General features: G+C 43.2%; 1 protein-coding gene across 14 annotated transcripts in view; it reads right to left on the bottom strand.

Moving 5' to 3' along the window:
- KANK1 (KN motif and ankyrin repeat domains 1) overlaps positions 1 to 14,976 on the bottom strand; it is a 198,044-nt gene that overhangs the window by 40,692 nt on the left and 142,376 nt on the right. For 2 of the 14 annotated variants that reach the window (XM_070495992.1, XM_044756995.2), the window contains exon 1: positions 12,272 to 13,185. The exons of 7 other annotated variants lie outside the window; for them this stretch is intronic. The gene's annotated coding sequence lies outside the window, so the exon portion shown is untranslated. Of the gene's footprint in view, positions 1 to 2,515; positions 2,623 to 9,347; positions 9,792 to 12,271; positions 13,186 to 14,976 lie in introns of those variants that run through there. 5 more of the 14 variants (XM_070495991.1, XM_070495994.1, XM_070495990.1 and 2 more) reach the window with 4 other exon arrangements.

Below are 14,976 nucleotides of genomic sequence, written 5' to 3'. Positions count from 1 at the left end.
GTACCTGGCACGCCCTTCCCCAACCTGTTCTCTCTGTCAGAACTACCTGCATTGTCCTTAACGGCCCAAACCAAATATCCCACCCTTTGTAAAGTCTTTGCTTATCCCCAACTGCTCTGTCCTGGGAAGAATTGGTCAGCTTCTTCCCTCCATTCTTCTAAAACACTTTGCCCATACATACTGTCCTCTGTGATGTTAGCAGGCACGTGCCTGTCTTGCCCCACCAGGGGGCAGGAACCTAGTAGTATTTCTTTCTCTATCCCTCAGTGCTCGGCACACAGAATACTCAACATTTGTTGAAATGAAAAGCCCTACATCTAAGCATCTACTGATTAACAAGGCATGGTGGAGGAAGACATGTAATGATTAAAAGCAGGCACTCTGGGGCCAGACTGCGTGGGTTTGAATCCTGGCTCTGCTACTTTCCAGCTGTTGGCAAGTTAGACTCTAGTCCAACTATATAATGGGGAAAATAATAGACCTGCTTCACAGTGTTGTTGTGGACCACTTACAACCATGTCTGTGGCTTGCTATTATTATTTACTATGACTGAATCACCCTCTGTTGTTTGGTGAAGCATACAGTCCTGGCTCCCAGATGATCCTGGATCCCAGATGATCCAGAACTTCCCCTCACCATGAAGGTAGAGTTTGAGGTGTTTAGCAAATAAGTTTGCTAAAATCTTGAGGTCTAAGTTGGTCTCTGCTTCCCGGAGTGGATAAAGGAGCCACTGGCTGGGCCCTGCAGGGGACATGCACATGTACGTGTGTGCACACTGGGGCTCAGGGAGGGCGGAGTGTGGGTGCTGGTTAGGTATCGACGGAGCCCTAGTCCAGCATCAATTATGCACAGGAAGAAGGTAAAACAAAAATCCCCCAACCTTTGAAAGTATACATGAAAGTATATTATAAGCTAAAATATTTCCTTCTCACAATAAGAGGACAAAGGTCTACACCGACTTTTCTAAACAATCCCATTCCTCTATCTCTACCGAAGTCTAAGAGTAGAGCATTCTTTAGCACACAGTGCAGAGACGTGCTTTAGAACCACCGAATGCATTCCAGGCAGTCATCCAGAATGGCTTGCCTAAATTGGGAGGAAGGTATAAGTTTCTTTTCATAAAACAAGAACAGGAGCTTTAAATATTTCCTAGTTCACAGACAAGCAATGTTCCTGGAATTGCACAATGCAGCAAGGAGGTCTATGTGCGTACACTGGGGAGGCTGGTGGGACTCCACGATTTCCAATGGCTGCTTCGACTCTTTCACCATACTTCACACAAACTTTCCTAACATCGCATGCCATGCGATCAAGTGAAGAAAGAAATTAACTGCAGCAACCGTCACACCAGATGAGCTCAGGCAGCCAGAGCCCGCGGTCTTGCTCTCTGCTCTCTGCCCATTCCGTTCGGCAGCACCTTTCCAGTTGCATCATAACACCTGACACAACCTAGCAATCCCCAAATGCCGCTTTCCTTCGCTGTTATCATCAGTTCTACTCTGGGCATGTCTTAAGAGTCCAGAAGCCAGGCTGCAGGTGAGCGGTTGAGGGGGAAGAAAGTGGGAAGGCTGACTGCTCATGGGAATGGAATGGGCTAAGTCTTAATAAAGGGCACATTGTGTTAAGGAGGCACGTGACATTACAGAAGTCTTGAGGTTTATACAATGGCCCTCTTCTCCAGTGTTCAGTGCCAACTATAAGATGCAGCGACTCTACCAAAATCGGTCTTGAAATAGCCAAGATGCCACGGGCACTTCAGTCCTTGCTCTTCACCAGCCTCAGGAGTACTGCTCTCCAATGTCCACTGTCTAATTTAAAGAACTGTTGCTGAAATGTTGAAATATATGCCAATACATAAATATGCTAAAATATAGCCTAAATTTGTCATCCATCCACAGAAGAGAACTAGCTTGAGGACTAAATGCTGTTTTCCAAACTTTCTCCAAAAATAACATGCTGCTGCAAGCGTAAACAGGAAAATGTGCCAGTTCAAAGGGTAATTTTGTGCCAAGCAGAGAAGGAGCACAAGCTAGGACTTTGGGACAGAAAGGGCTTTTCTAACAAAACAGTAGTTTTTTGGGGGTGGGGGGAGCTGAAGAAATTGTATGAATCCCAGCCCTTGTTTTATAATGTTTATATAAGAAAAAGAAAACAGCTTTAAGGCATAGTGAGCAGCTCTCCATCAGAAAAACAGAGCTGAAAACAAATGACCAAAAATACATTTAACAACAAAAAAGGAAATTCTGGAATTTAAGTAAACCATAAACTCAAGAACTCAAACCTTAGCATATACATACAACCTTTCACTCCCATGACAATGACATCTTTATGTTAAAGCCGTAGGGAAAGCCAAAATGTTCACTGAACCAAAAATCAAGGACTGAGTTATCCTTTCCAGCTTGTAATGAAAGCAAATATTTTTCATAACCTACAGAGCTTGAGTTTATGTTTCACCAGCTCCCACCCAAACGTCATGCTCTCGTCTATTTTTCTTTTTTTGGGCTTTCTTACTCACCCACCCAGAAACAAAATAACTGTGATTTTCAGCAAGCAGGAAGCCAAGTCTCCGGCATGCTTCCCTCGGTGTTAAAGGGACAACACACTTTAGCAGGCACAGAGCCCGGGAGCTGCCGCAGAGAATTTATTTATACCCATTTGGAATTTCCTGACCAACTAACAGCCCACTGGCCACGGGTTTAATTCCAGGACTCTCAGCGGCAGTGAGACAGCAAAAACTACCAACGAAAGAAATCGCCAGCAAGAATCTTAACAATAACAAAAAAGAGGTGAAGACAGATCTCTCCCCTGCCCCTTCTAATTTTTCAAACAAACTATCCTCGTGCTCTTTAGACACATGAAATGCTAACCTAGAAATGCAACTGTAACCTTGTCAATTCCAGGAAGAACTGAGACAGAAGGGCAGCAAATGTTTCCTCATTCTTCCCGCTGACTTACTCCCTCCCGGCAACCCTCCAGCACTGAGAAGGCTCCCTGTTATAACTGAGCTCCAGCGAAGGAAATGATTTAGAATCACGCTGAACCCAGGCTGGGCTGGAGGCGAGAGCTTCCTTTTCTTGGCTATTCTTATTTAATACAACATGTAATTTGAAGACTAAAGACTCTCCCATTTGTAAACTATAGACTCAAACTTTTTTTTTATATTACCTTAAACATTTTATCCAAATTAGATCATGTGACTTTCAAAGACAATGAATTAGTTCCCAAACAAGTGCATTTTGGTTTAGGGTGATAACATCTTTGAGCAACCTTTTGTTTGTTTGAAAAAGTTAGTAAGAATGATATGTCTGTCTAATGGTTTAAATTCATTATCTCAAAAAGAAAAAAAAAAAGAGAGAGCGAGAGAGAAAAGGTTCTTTTAGACCTGGTGTCCACGTGCACCTAAGTACACTGGGTAAATGCGGCTCTAGTGGAACAAGATTTACTGAACTCCGTCTACAGGGCAAACAAGCAAAGCGAGTTCTAAACAATGAAACAGAGATTAACAAAGATTAGGGATGATTCTAAACCGCCTGCTTTGTAAAATTCAAACCCCGGGACAGCTGCGTGGAGGGACAAGGTTTTACAAGAATCCAATGGATCTGCCCAGTTTAACTGGTTCATCTTAGTGCCCGCTCCACCCCTCGCTCCATTTACCTTCTCATTCCATCCTCCCGGTGCACACCTGGTGGCTGGATGCTTTAAAAGTGATTATCTTTGGAACAGATATTTTTCTGTGTGAAGCTACAAAGATGAAACTTTCTAAGGGGGTGTGGGACTCATTTTGGCTTGTTTTACATCAAATAAAGTGATTCAAAGAGAAATAAACTAAGAACAAAGTTTCAAGCACCAGATACTTTGAAATATTGGGTCCCAATAATTCCAAATTATTGTTTCCAACAATATGTACATTAGATAAGAGATTTGAGTTAGGCCTATTTTTTTCCCCGTTTTTAATACTTAAAAAAACTTATACTGAGATATTTACATACCATGAAACTCACCCATTTTAAGTGTACAGTTTGATAAGTTCTAGTAAATGTATACAGTTGTGCATCCATCACCACAACCCAGTTTTAGAAAATGCCCATCATCTTTAAAATGCCCTTGGCCTGTTTCATCATTTGCTTTTAACAGAGAAATTTTCTTCTCTGTTACTTTTGAGAAAATTCTGGTATTATTTAGTCACATTATTATATTCCAAACTAAATATTAGTATCAAAAGACTTGTTCTTAAGAATTAAACTGAGGAAAGCATCTGAATGCAGTGTTTCTTAATCCTGCAAAAAAAATTCTGCTAAATTTTTATTTCATAACTATTGTGTTCTGGTAAGAATATAGCTTGTTCTTATAAAACAGTTAAGTATTTTGTATGTGTGCTTCTATGAAGGTGAAGTCTAGCAGAAAAAGTCATCGTATGCAAATAAATATCTAGTCCTTTATCAAGGATGACAAAAGTTGGGATGCGACAATGAAAGACGGGAGCTCTCTCTGCCTGGAAACCATCAGACACAAAGATTCCCACTGTAGGGAGAAAGACACACCTGTTGGCCTTTACTCTCTTAATTTATGTACAAAAGAAGCAACCAAACGAGATCTGGGAGGATGAAGATGTACTCAGGCTTTCTCCTCTGATAGGTAGGGAGCAGCTAGAAAAGGTGACTCCCAGGGCGAAGGGAAACCGGCTATGAGAAGACTTCTGTGGTACCAGCCGGCTGAGAACGCACCGCCACAGGCTTCCTCCCCTGGATGGGGGCTACACAACCTGGAGACTGCCGTCAGGCATATCTGAACCCACAGCTCTTCTGGGTCCTTACTTAACAGGACCACTGCATCAGGGCTTCTTTCCCAGAAGGCCTGACTCCTAGTCTAGAGAGAAAGCCAAAGTTGAATGAGGTACTGAGTGGTTAACAGGGAATTACATTTGGACATCTCAAGATGCGCAGTTCCTGACATACCCTCAATTTACCTTCCTCTTCCTACTGATTTCTTAACACGTTTCCAGGCCCACAGACACAGCACAAAGGCACCTGTGTTATCGGTCTCGCAATGGCCTCCTTGCCCTCATCTTTCCCCAGAGTCCACACTGTGTGCAATTCTTCCGGGCCTCCCTGTTCCGAGTGCTTTGCATGTTCATGAACTCATTTAATCTTCACGCGACCCTACGAGGGATGTATGATTCTTGGCATTTGAGAAATGACGCTTATGTCGTCCATACTGCTACTGCTTTCTCACCTGCTGTGTTAATCCTACATAGTCTTGAAAAGCCACACAAGAGGTACATTCTTTTCCTCTAGCTCTCAGAGGCAGAAAGATGGGTAGGGGGAAAGGAGCAGACATTTCTGAAGGGGACGTGGGGGCGGGGGGAGGAAGAGCATGTTGTTTCAGTGCTTTTGCCTGTACCATTCCCTCCCTTTCTGCCAGGCCCCCTCAACCTTCTCAGTCAAAATTCTTCTAGTTTGCGAGGACCAGCTAAAATATTACTTCTGTCTGAAGTTGTCCATTATCCTTCCAGCCACTCCTCCCCTCTAGGCTCTCAGAGGGGCTCGTTTTTCCCTCTGTTCCCATCTGTGCACACATTTCACACCCCTCCAAACTCAGAGGACCTTTGTCCTCTTCATCTCAACCATTGCTGTGCCCCCAGCACTGTAGGTGTCCAGGATCCATTCAGTCAGTTGAATTCCTTCCAGAGAAGCCAAACTTTGAGGGTTTGTTTCCTTTTAAAGAGCTGTATGAAAATGTCAAGACTCTGAGCCCACACCCTCATTTTACAGCCGAGGCAGGAGTGTGTGGCGCAGGGGTGACGTCCTAACTTCACTTTCCCATTCAAAGTGAAGGTGCCAAGGCTGGAAACTCCCAAAACAGGCACCCTCATGCCACAGGTTCTCAACCCTGAGACACAATCCAACCACCTGGGGCTGTTTTAAAAAATGCAGAGTCACCTCCCCACCCCCAGCCCAATGAATCAGACTCTCCCGGGTGGGGCCAGGGCCGTCAGCACTTTTTGAAGTTCCCCAGACGATTCTGTGTTGCAGCCCGGGATGAGAAACGCAGCTTTAATCCAAATGCAATCTGCAATTCAAAGTGTGTTCTTCCTGTAGGCTTAAAGGAAGCTGAGAGCCAAGTTGGGCGCAGCCCCTTAAGCAATTCAAGTACCCTGAGGGTCCAGATCACAAGTTCCAACACCTTCCGAGTCCAGGCCAGTAACTGAAACAAAGGGTCCAGAGGGACTCGGGGGAGACCAGAGAGCAACTTGTCCCCTCCAGTTGACGGGGGCCCTGGAGAAGACACACCCAGTGATGCCAGATCCTTTGACTTTTCAAGAGAAGCTGAAGAAATTGGTGTTTTTACATAAAACTACCTAATTTAAAAAATCTTGGCAATTAACTCAAATTAAGGAAAAACCTTAGGCTGGTCAAACAGAACTACACTCGCAGGCCTCGGTGTGACACCGAACAAGGACTTCATGGTCTCCATTTGGGATCCAATTTCATTTCTGGGATCCATTTTCCAGCCCTTTCCTTTTCCCATTTCCAGGTAGTCAACTTTTTCTTTCTCATTTTAAATTGCAAGAGTCCTTGTTGGAACAAACTATAAAACATATTCGAAAAATAATTTTAATTCGGCTGCATATTAATTTAATCTCATGTTTAAATTTAGCTATATTACTACTGAGAGATTTCATTAAAAAAATAAAGATAAAGACAACAACCAAAACCAGAACCTAGGATCCCTAATGCTATTTCTCTAGCAAGTAAACTTAAGGTGCAAAAACCCTACCCATACGTATTCATCATCTTAAAAAGAGACAGATTGAAAGCAAGATGCTCTGCTGTCATTCTCATGGAGGGCCTGGATTATTTCTGCTATATTTGAGACTTCCCCCCAACCCCTAAAGAATTCAAATGTCTTATCATGTTTCTTAACCATCCTCTCCTCTCAGGCTTGTGATGGGGTGTGACATGACAAGCTGGAGTGTCTAAGGAAACTACAAGGAGGGCGAAAAGCAGGTGGAGTGCCTTTCCACCTCACCAAGGCTCCTTCTCCACCCACCCCCAGCACAGCCTCAGGGAGCTGACAGGACTTGTAGGGGATTACAAGGACAGGTCCAGCCAGGGCTTCCAGCTCTTTCGAGTCCTGTTAGGTGTGTACAGCGTTGGCTGTTGGAAGACGACTCCTCTTTTAGATGCCTGGATTAGAAGGATCTGCTCCTAAAACTTAATGTAAGAGATTTTCTGAGGAGAGGCCATAATCAACATGCGGAGGGTGTGCCCCAGATGAGGTGTGAGATTCTAGCCAGGAGAGTGAAATTAGGAAGAAGACTCTATGGATGTTGGGCCTATCTTAAAAGACCAAAAAAAAACAAAAAAATCTCTGTCTTCACTCTCTTACTCAACAAAGCGCATTTTACCAAACACATTTAAGGCTTAAAACTGGAGTCACATTGAATTTCTACATGTTAGGCTTTCTTTACAGTCTGGGTTGCCCCATGATTATTACTTTCATCAAATTTAAACAAGAGACTGTCTCACAATATATTTTCATTCAAGATTTGAAATCAACATTCAAAAAAGTGAAATGACAAAATGAATTTGGGGCATAAAACTAAATCAGGCAATTTAAACTAGATTACCACAGAGACCATAAAGGCTGTAAGTAACAGATAATAAAGACTGTTTCCTTCCTCCCACCTAAAGGGGAGGATAGATCTGTAGAGATCTTCGCAAGAAAACCGTGGGAGAGAAGGAAGGTAGACCAACTGGCCACACTCCCACCTCAGAGGTCACTAACTCAGATTCTCATCTGTGGTTTCAACCAGCCTGCCAAACCAGACTAGGTAATAAGCCTGAGTAGAGCTCCAACCCCTCTCTCTGGTTGGGTTGCTAACAATCAGTGAAAGAGCAAAGGAAGAGGCCATGGGAGCTAGAGGGAACTTTCCAAATGGCCTCTGCCCGTAATCCTCCCTGGACAACCACATTCTACCGGTCACCTCTCCCTGGAACCCAAGGCATTTAACAATTTCATTTTAAGCTCTACCTTAGAACACGTGATGGAGAAAAAGCAGATACTACAACTTCCAGTTAGTCGAGAGGTGAGAGGAGGAAGAAAGCAAGTGAGTGTGTGTGACTGAGTAAAAGCCACCTGTTCATTCAGGAAAAATATCCAGGTGAACAGGCTGAAGAAAACTGCAAAGGGTATAACAATATAAGATTGGCAACTGGCAGGGCTCAGTTCAATCCCACAAATTCTTAAGCAGGTGCTGTGCCTGTGTTGTGCGCTGTATTATATGCCCAGCATCATGCCAGCACAGGTAGGTGTGCTGGGAATATTTGCTGGTTGAGCATGGAGCCTGTTGACTAGACGCTGAGTACTAAGCAAGGTGTGATGGACATACCAAGAGGAAGATGACATGAATCTTGCCTCTTAAGATCTCAAAGCTTACAGATTAGTGGGGCACACAACCATAACTCTTGGTTAAAAGCAAGTGATGGCAACTATTTAATAGGATACAAAGCACTCTAGGAATAAAGAAGAGGAAGAGGTAAATTCCATCGGGAGTATCTGAGAACACTTGTTGGAAGATGTAAGAGAGGAAGCAGGACTTGAAGGATAAGAAGGGCTTAAACTAACAGCTATGGGAAAGACATTTGGGTAAAGAGAATAGTGCTTTGAGCAAAGCCACTAAGAGAGGAACAGGGCAGCTGGGACTGGGGAACAGCAGCTCGGAAGGTGCCGAAGCCCCACCTCTTTCACAGCTCTTTAGACAGAGGTGGTCTCTTGCCACCTGGGGCCATGGTGGGCTGAGAAGGCCAACCACATTTTTTGCAGGCATCAGGACTGAAGAGAACAGAAATACACCACAATTTCTGTTAACATAAGGCCAAAACCAACAGCTCAGAGTTAAGAGAAGGGAATACAGATTAAAAGCTAAAATGTTTAGAGAGAGAGAGAAAAAATAACAGAAGTATAGAAAGCTCAATGATCCTTAATCTTGCCAGCCATCCTTAACAAAACCAAATCACAAAGTAGTGAGAATAAGGCAAAGACAGACCAAATTTCACAGGATCTCAGGGTTGGTCCACTACACAAAAAAGGAAAAGGGCTGCCCTTCTGCCAAATGAAGTTCTGTGCAGTCATTTAAAAGTGAGCTGCTGAATGAATGAACTCACTGCATTGAAGTATTTCGACTGAGTCTTGTACCATTCCTCCTGGTAGTCCCAAAACTACACCACAGGTTAAATTCACACTAATTGGAAAGTCTACTTTTTCATCATCAAAGTGTCCAGAGGACACAACACCAAAGAAAAATGCCCCAGAGGAAAAGCACCCAAACTCTAAGCCTCCTTTACCTTTCTGGAAGACATTCTGTCTCGGGTTTCTTCATTTAAATTCAGTATCCTGAGGTGGTGTAAGTTCCAGCCGCCGTTTTTAGTGCCCAAATAACGGCGAGCACCCCTCCCTAGAGAATCCACAGCTCCTGTATGCGTGTGATGCAGGAGAGCGTGGAAGGCAACGCTCAGGGCCTGCTGCGATTCCTCCCTGGACAGGCTGACAGGCCACCAACCACAGCTTACGACGTGATGTGGCCGTTTCCCCTCACATTGCCAACCAGCTGTCCCTGGGGCAGATTTGGAAGCTGGGTAAAGCGTGGCGCTAATGGAAAAATCTGGTGGCACAGGGCTTCAGTGTGTTGCAATTTTTTCCCGTAAGCCGCATTGTCGGAACGGTCTGACATGCAAACCATCCCTTCCTCCCCTACTGGCCTACAGACTTCCAGGTCTCCACCCTGGTGTGCTATAAAGTCAGTATATCACCGGGCTGACTCATGACTCGAAGAGGTGGAGTCCAGCTTAGGGTACAGGCTGCATAGAGCCAGCAGGTACTTCTGCCTTCTCTGCGAGGTCACAGGAAGACAAATCCGTCTTTGTCCTTGCAGTTGGAGGGGGACGTGCCAAACAGGCTGCCTCCAAAAACATTCCCATGGGGCCAGCACGGTGGCATAGTGGTTAGGTTCGTGTGCTCTGATATTGTGGCCTGGGGTTCGCCGGTTCAGATCCCAGGCGTGGACCTGGCACCGCTCGTCAGGCCACACTGTGGCAGCATCCCATGTACAAAATAGAGGAAGACTGGCACAGATGTTAGCTCAGCGACAATCTTCCTCAAACAAAAAGAGGAAAGATTGGCAACAGATGTTAGCTCAGGGCCAATCTTCCTCATATAACACACAAAAAAACCAAAAACCAACCAACCAAACAAAAATTTCCAGGGTGCATCCTTGGTTTGAGTAAAGCATCCCAGCCACTCAATCTGAAATACTGGGGAAAAGGAAATAAACCAGCCACACGTTGGTAGGTATATGGACTTAGATGACGGCAATACCGAAAGCAGAGGAAAAGTGAACTTTTTTTGGTTTTAGTAGGAAGAAAGTAAGACTTAATTTAACATGACTAAGCTTTTAAAGATATTAAGCAGTTGGGCTGATGAATTATTAGAAATATCACATTTCTTTCCCTCTTTTATATTTCTAGTCTGGGCATAGTCTCCCCTTTTCTTCTAGGAACCTCTTAAATGTGCCAGCTGTACAGAAACACTTAAAATGCCTTGGCCTACTGGACAGTTGATGCAAGAGAACAGGACATCCAGAAAAGTGGGCAGGGATGGGAAGCTTTGGCAGGACAAGATGAATCAACGTTTTCACGAAATTATTTGCAAAGCTGATAGGATTTATCAACTAAACCAAATATTGTGAGGCTAAATTCAGAAATCCCCACGACTCTCTCTTGATTTTCCTAACAGAGATCATATCCAAAATACAAAAGACTCCTCGGAGAGAAAGTTTTTCCAATTAAATAAAATCACCAGGGGCTGGCCTGGTGGTACAGCGGTTAAGTTTGCGTGTTCCACTTTGGTGGCCAGGGGTTCGCTGGTTTGGATCCTGGGTGTGGACCTACGCACTGCTTGTTGAGCCATGCTGTGGCAGGCGTCCCACATGGAAAGCAGAGGAAGATGGGCACAGATGTTAGCTCAGGGCCAGTCTTCCTCAGCAAAAAGAGGAGTATTGGCAGCAGATGTTAGCTCAGGACTAATCTTCCACAAAAAAAAAAAAAAGAAAAGAAAGAAAGAAAATCACGAAAAAGGACCTAAAATAGACCTAGAACTATGACTATTAATAGCAAACTGCTTCCATAACCTACGACTCTAGTACCACCTCTTTTAAAGAAAGGTTCATATGGTGACATCATAACCATGTCCACAGCCTCCAATCCAGCTGGTAGAAACGTCACGGATCACTCAAATCTAGCTTGTCACACAAGATGGAGTAAGGACACAAAGATTAACTTTCAGGATAAGAACAAATCCCACGAATCCAACAATTGGTCCCTGTGCCCAGTTCTTCCTCACGCCTACAGTTCTGCTTTTCTATCTGTTGGTTAGAAAGGCCTTCTGAATATTACAGAATATTATTTATTCTGAATTGTCAGCCATGGCTTGCTCTAAGAACTGCTAGGATTAGAAATCTGGTCACTGTTAAAAAAAAATCTTCAAAATAGCTGCATACTTATTTTTAAGCTGTGAGATCACTTGTCCATATAGAACTACCAGCTGAGATAACTAATGCTATATATACAAATGGGCTGCATATTTAAAAACTTCTCGTTTTCCGCCTTCATAATGAACTGCAACCCAAAAGCAGAAACAGGCTTAGCCTCTAAAACATGAGCATACTTTTCCTAAAGCATATGGAAATGAGTAAATCAATCAGCTTACTGAGTTACAGCTTATTCCAAAAATATCCAGCAGAGAAGCCAAGAGAGGAAAAAGAGAATCATCAAATTTTATTTTGACTGCGAATTTCTAAAACTGTTTGAATGGATCTTATCAAATCTGATTTCCTGGCTGGGTCTTCTTTGAGGTTTTTATGAGCGAAGTCTAGTCAATGCAATTTTTAAATATGTTGCCAGAAAAGAGCAAGAAATGACTACCTTGAATTTGCGAACTATGCTAATATTTTTCATGCCAGATCAAATCCAATCGCCTTTTATAGAAAAGGACCCCCAAATTGAAAGTGTGAGCTTTCGTCACTTATTTTCAAAGCTCATACAAAGCTTTCTCAGAAACTGCACAGAGATGAACTGGAATTATCCAGGACACAGGAAGAAGGCAAACCGTGAAAAAGGAAGGTAACCAACTATACTTTTGAGGGGCTTAGCGAGGCCACCCTAGTCCTTCAAGGAGGGGAAGTGCATAACCAGAAACAAATGCAAATACTCACGATGGGACGTCTGCGGGTGAGCAGGCACAGAATATTCAAATCCTGTAGGAAGGGCTGGTTTAATCCTTCTCCTCGCTATGCAGTCTCAGAATGACAGCAACAGCTCAAGTCCTTAACATAGCGAATCTCCCCATTGGATTTTTATTTCGTGTTTTTTCTTTGTTGTTGGCACCCAAAGAACACCTGGGTAGAAATCTCTAATCGAAGGGTGTCTTTGCCCAGCACCCAGGACTAGCAGGAGCCTGGATTCTATCCTTTCCACACCCAAGGGGGCTGGTCCTCACTGGAAGATAAGTCATCCTTCCTCAGCTTAGCTGGAGAGCTAATCGCCTGTCTGAAATCTGATGCTTAACCCATTATGACTCGCTCTAGGTTTGGAGCAAGAAAGCTTATACAGTGAAGCTGGCTACAGGTGAAAACTGAAGCCTTGAGAGTTTGTAAAACAGACAAGCCCTGACAAGGGAGGGCCTCTTCAGAACTTCTCTGGGGGCTGGACGAATTCTGGGGTTCTGATTAACTGGCCAGGCAAGACTCTGAAAGCCAGGGTCTCCTATTTGCAGATGGTCTCAACATATTAACTGTTATGAAATTCAAATGTAACTACTTCTTCCTTAAAAAAAAAAACAACTATCTTCTCAAACACTATCACTACAAAAAAATACATTATTTCATTTATAAACTTCAGTGTGAAATTAACCTGCAATAAACTAACAACAGTTTCATTTAAAGTTGAAATGCATAACCGAATTAAATCCAATTATTACACAGATCAAATAACAGGATGAAACTGCATGATGTACTAAATACATATGAGGAATTAGAATATGTTTGTTAATTTGACTCTACGAAATAACTCAGACTAAGAAAAAAGTCACTTATCAACATAACTCCTATCAGGGAGGACATTTTATTCATAACCATTCTACTTTTGGGTTTTATGTAGTTTTCTGAAAAGCAAACTTTCCCCTTGCTCTGTCTGATCAGAATTTCACAGATGCCACACTTCTGATTTTTAATGTCAACATGATGCCTTGAACAAAGGAAAAAGACTGTCCATATTCAACTTCTGGCTTAGCCATTAACTAAGTGTAAGAGCTGGGCGAGTGTTTTGTCATCTGAAAGCAGGGATGGGAGGCTGCACAGGTGAAATCAATAAGACTCCCTCTGGCTCTTACCTAGGTTTTTATGTTGGGCAACTTTGTTTCACCCTCTCAGCTCTTCTGAACACACCGCTTAGAAGAGAAAGCAAAGCACAAACAGGAACACACATTTGATCCTTTTGCAAACTGAATCAGGAGACTCTGGAAAGTCATGGAGGGTACCCACGAATTAAGGCAGCCCCAGCTTCTAATCAGCTCACCCTCTGCCTTTGGAGTAATACTACTGCAGATGACAGAGCCAAGACTCACCACCACGAACACCCCACCTCTCTCTTTACCGATGCTCTCAGAAAACACCAGGTTGGTTCCAGCCAGAGCAGTCAGTGCAAGCTGGTCTTGTACTTGACAAACAGCACTCAATGCCTGCTGTCAGGTTCACCGCAGTGGGCTCAGAGTTCTGTTTGAGAAATGCTCCTGCCCAGAAAAAATATTTACACAACCGAGAGTGGGCTGCACTGTGCTACAGCGTTCTCCCTGCTCCGCCATGAGTCTGTGGCAATGTCTGACTGACTTGGTCTTATCAGTGGCCTTTGTACCTCATTGAAGATTGGCATGGTGACGAAACCCGGAGCCAAATAACTGACCAGGGTAACAAGATTTTATGAAATTTATTATATTAATTTAAAATGTCAACAAATTTTTAGTGCAGTTTGATAAGTACCTTAAGTAAGTAAATATGTATTGGTCTGGAAATATATATATATTTAGGCTGTGAAAGAGAAATAGCAAGATGGGGAAAAACTATAATAAACTAGCAAAGGTAAGTACTGGCAAAAATAAAGATGGTGATGGCAGACATAAAAAGTCACTCCATCTATTTATGTCATTTAACTTTTAGAGGCAGGACAGTAATACAATTCTTGCCCAATGTCATAGCATCCAACAGCACCTGGCACAATGGCACCTGAACAGGTGTTTATTGGATCAGGAGCTCATGACACAGACAGCAGAACAAGAAGGACAGTGATTTCCCCTGACATCTGACCAGCACTTTATGTCTTAAAAAGTGTTTTTAGGGGCTGGCCCCATGGCATAGTTGTTAAGTTTGGTGAGCTCCACTTTGGCAGGTGCAGACCTACACAACTCATCAGCCATGCTGTGGAGGCAACCCACATATAAAGTGGAGGAAGACTGGCACAGATGTTAGCTCAGGGCTAATCTTCCTCAAGCAAAAAAAAAAAAAAAAGTGTTTTTATGGCTATTGTTTTATTTTTTTCTCACAACAATCCTGTGAAGAAGGTAGGACAGGTATTATTATCTTCATCTGACAAATAAGCTACTTGTTATTTGGCTTCTAAAGAGATTCTAAGCTCTAATTAAAGTTTCACAATGTTAATTAGTGTTTAGAGAGGTATCAATCAGTGCATCCAGTTTACAACATGATTCAGAAACTTCGGACCAAGCAGACCATCCCCATCCCTAAACTCGGCAGAAATACAGCAATTTTCCTAACCAACCACCCCCCATTTACTTCCTAGTTAGCTAGGAGAGAAGAGAACAGTCATGAGCAATTTATGATGCCCAGACCTCATTACAGTAACACAT

Source organism: Equus asinus, chromosome 23 (assembly GCF_041296235.1).
Source record: "Equus asinus isolate D_3611 breed Donkey chromosome 23, EquAss-T2T_v2, whole genome shotgun sequence".
Lineage (NCBI taxonomy): Eukaryota > Metazoa > Chordata > Mammalia > Perissodactyla > Equidae > Equus > Equus asinus.
Note: the sequence above shows the minus strand (reverse complement) of the source record. Positions and strands in the feature narration are given on the sequence as shown.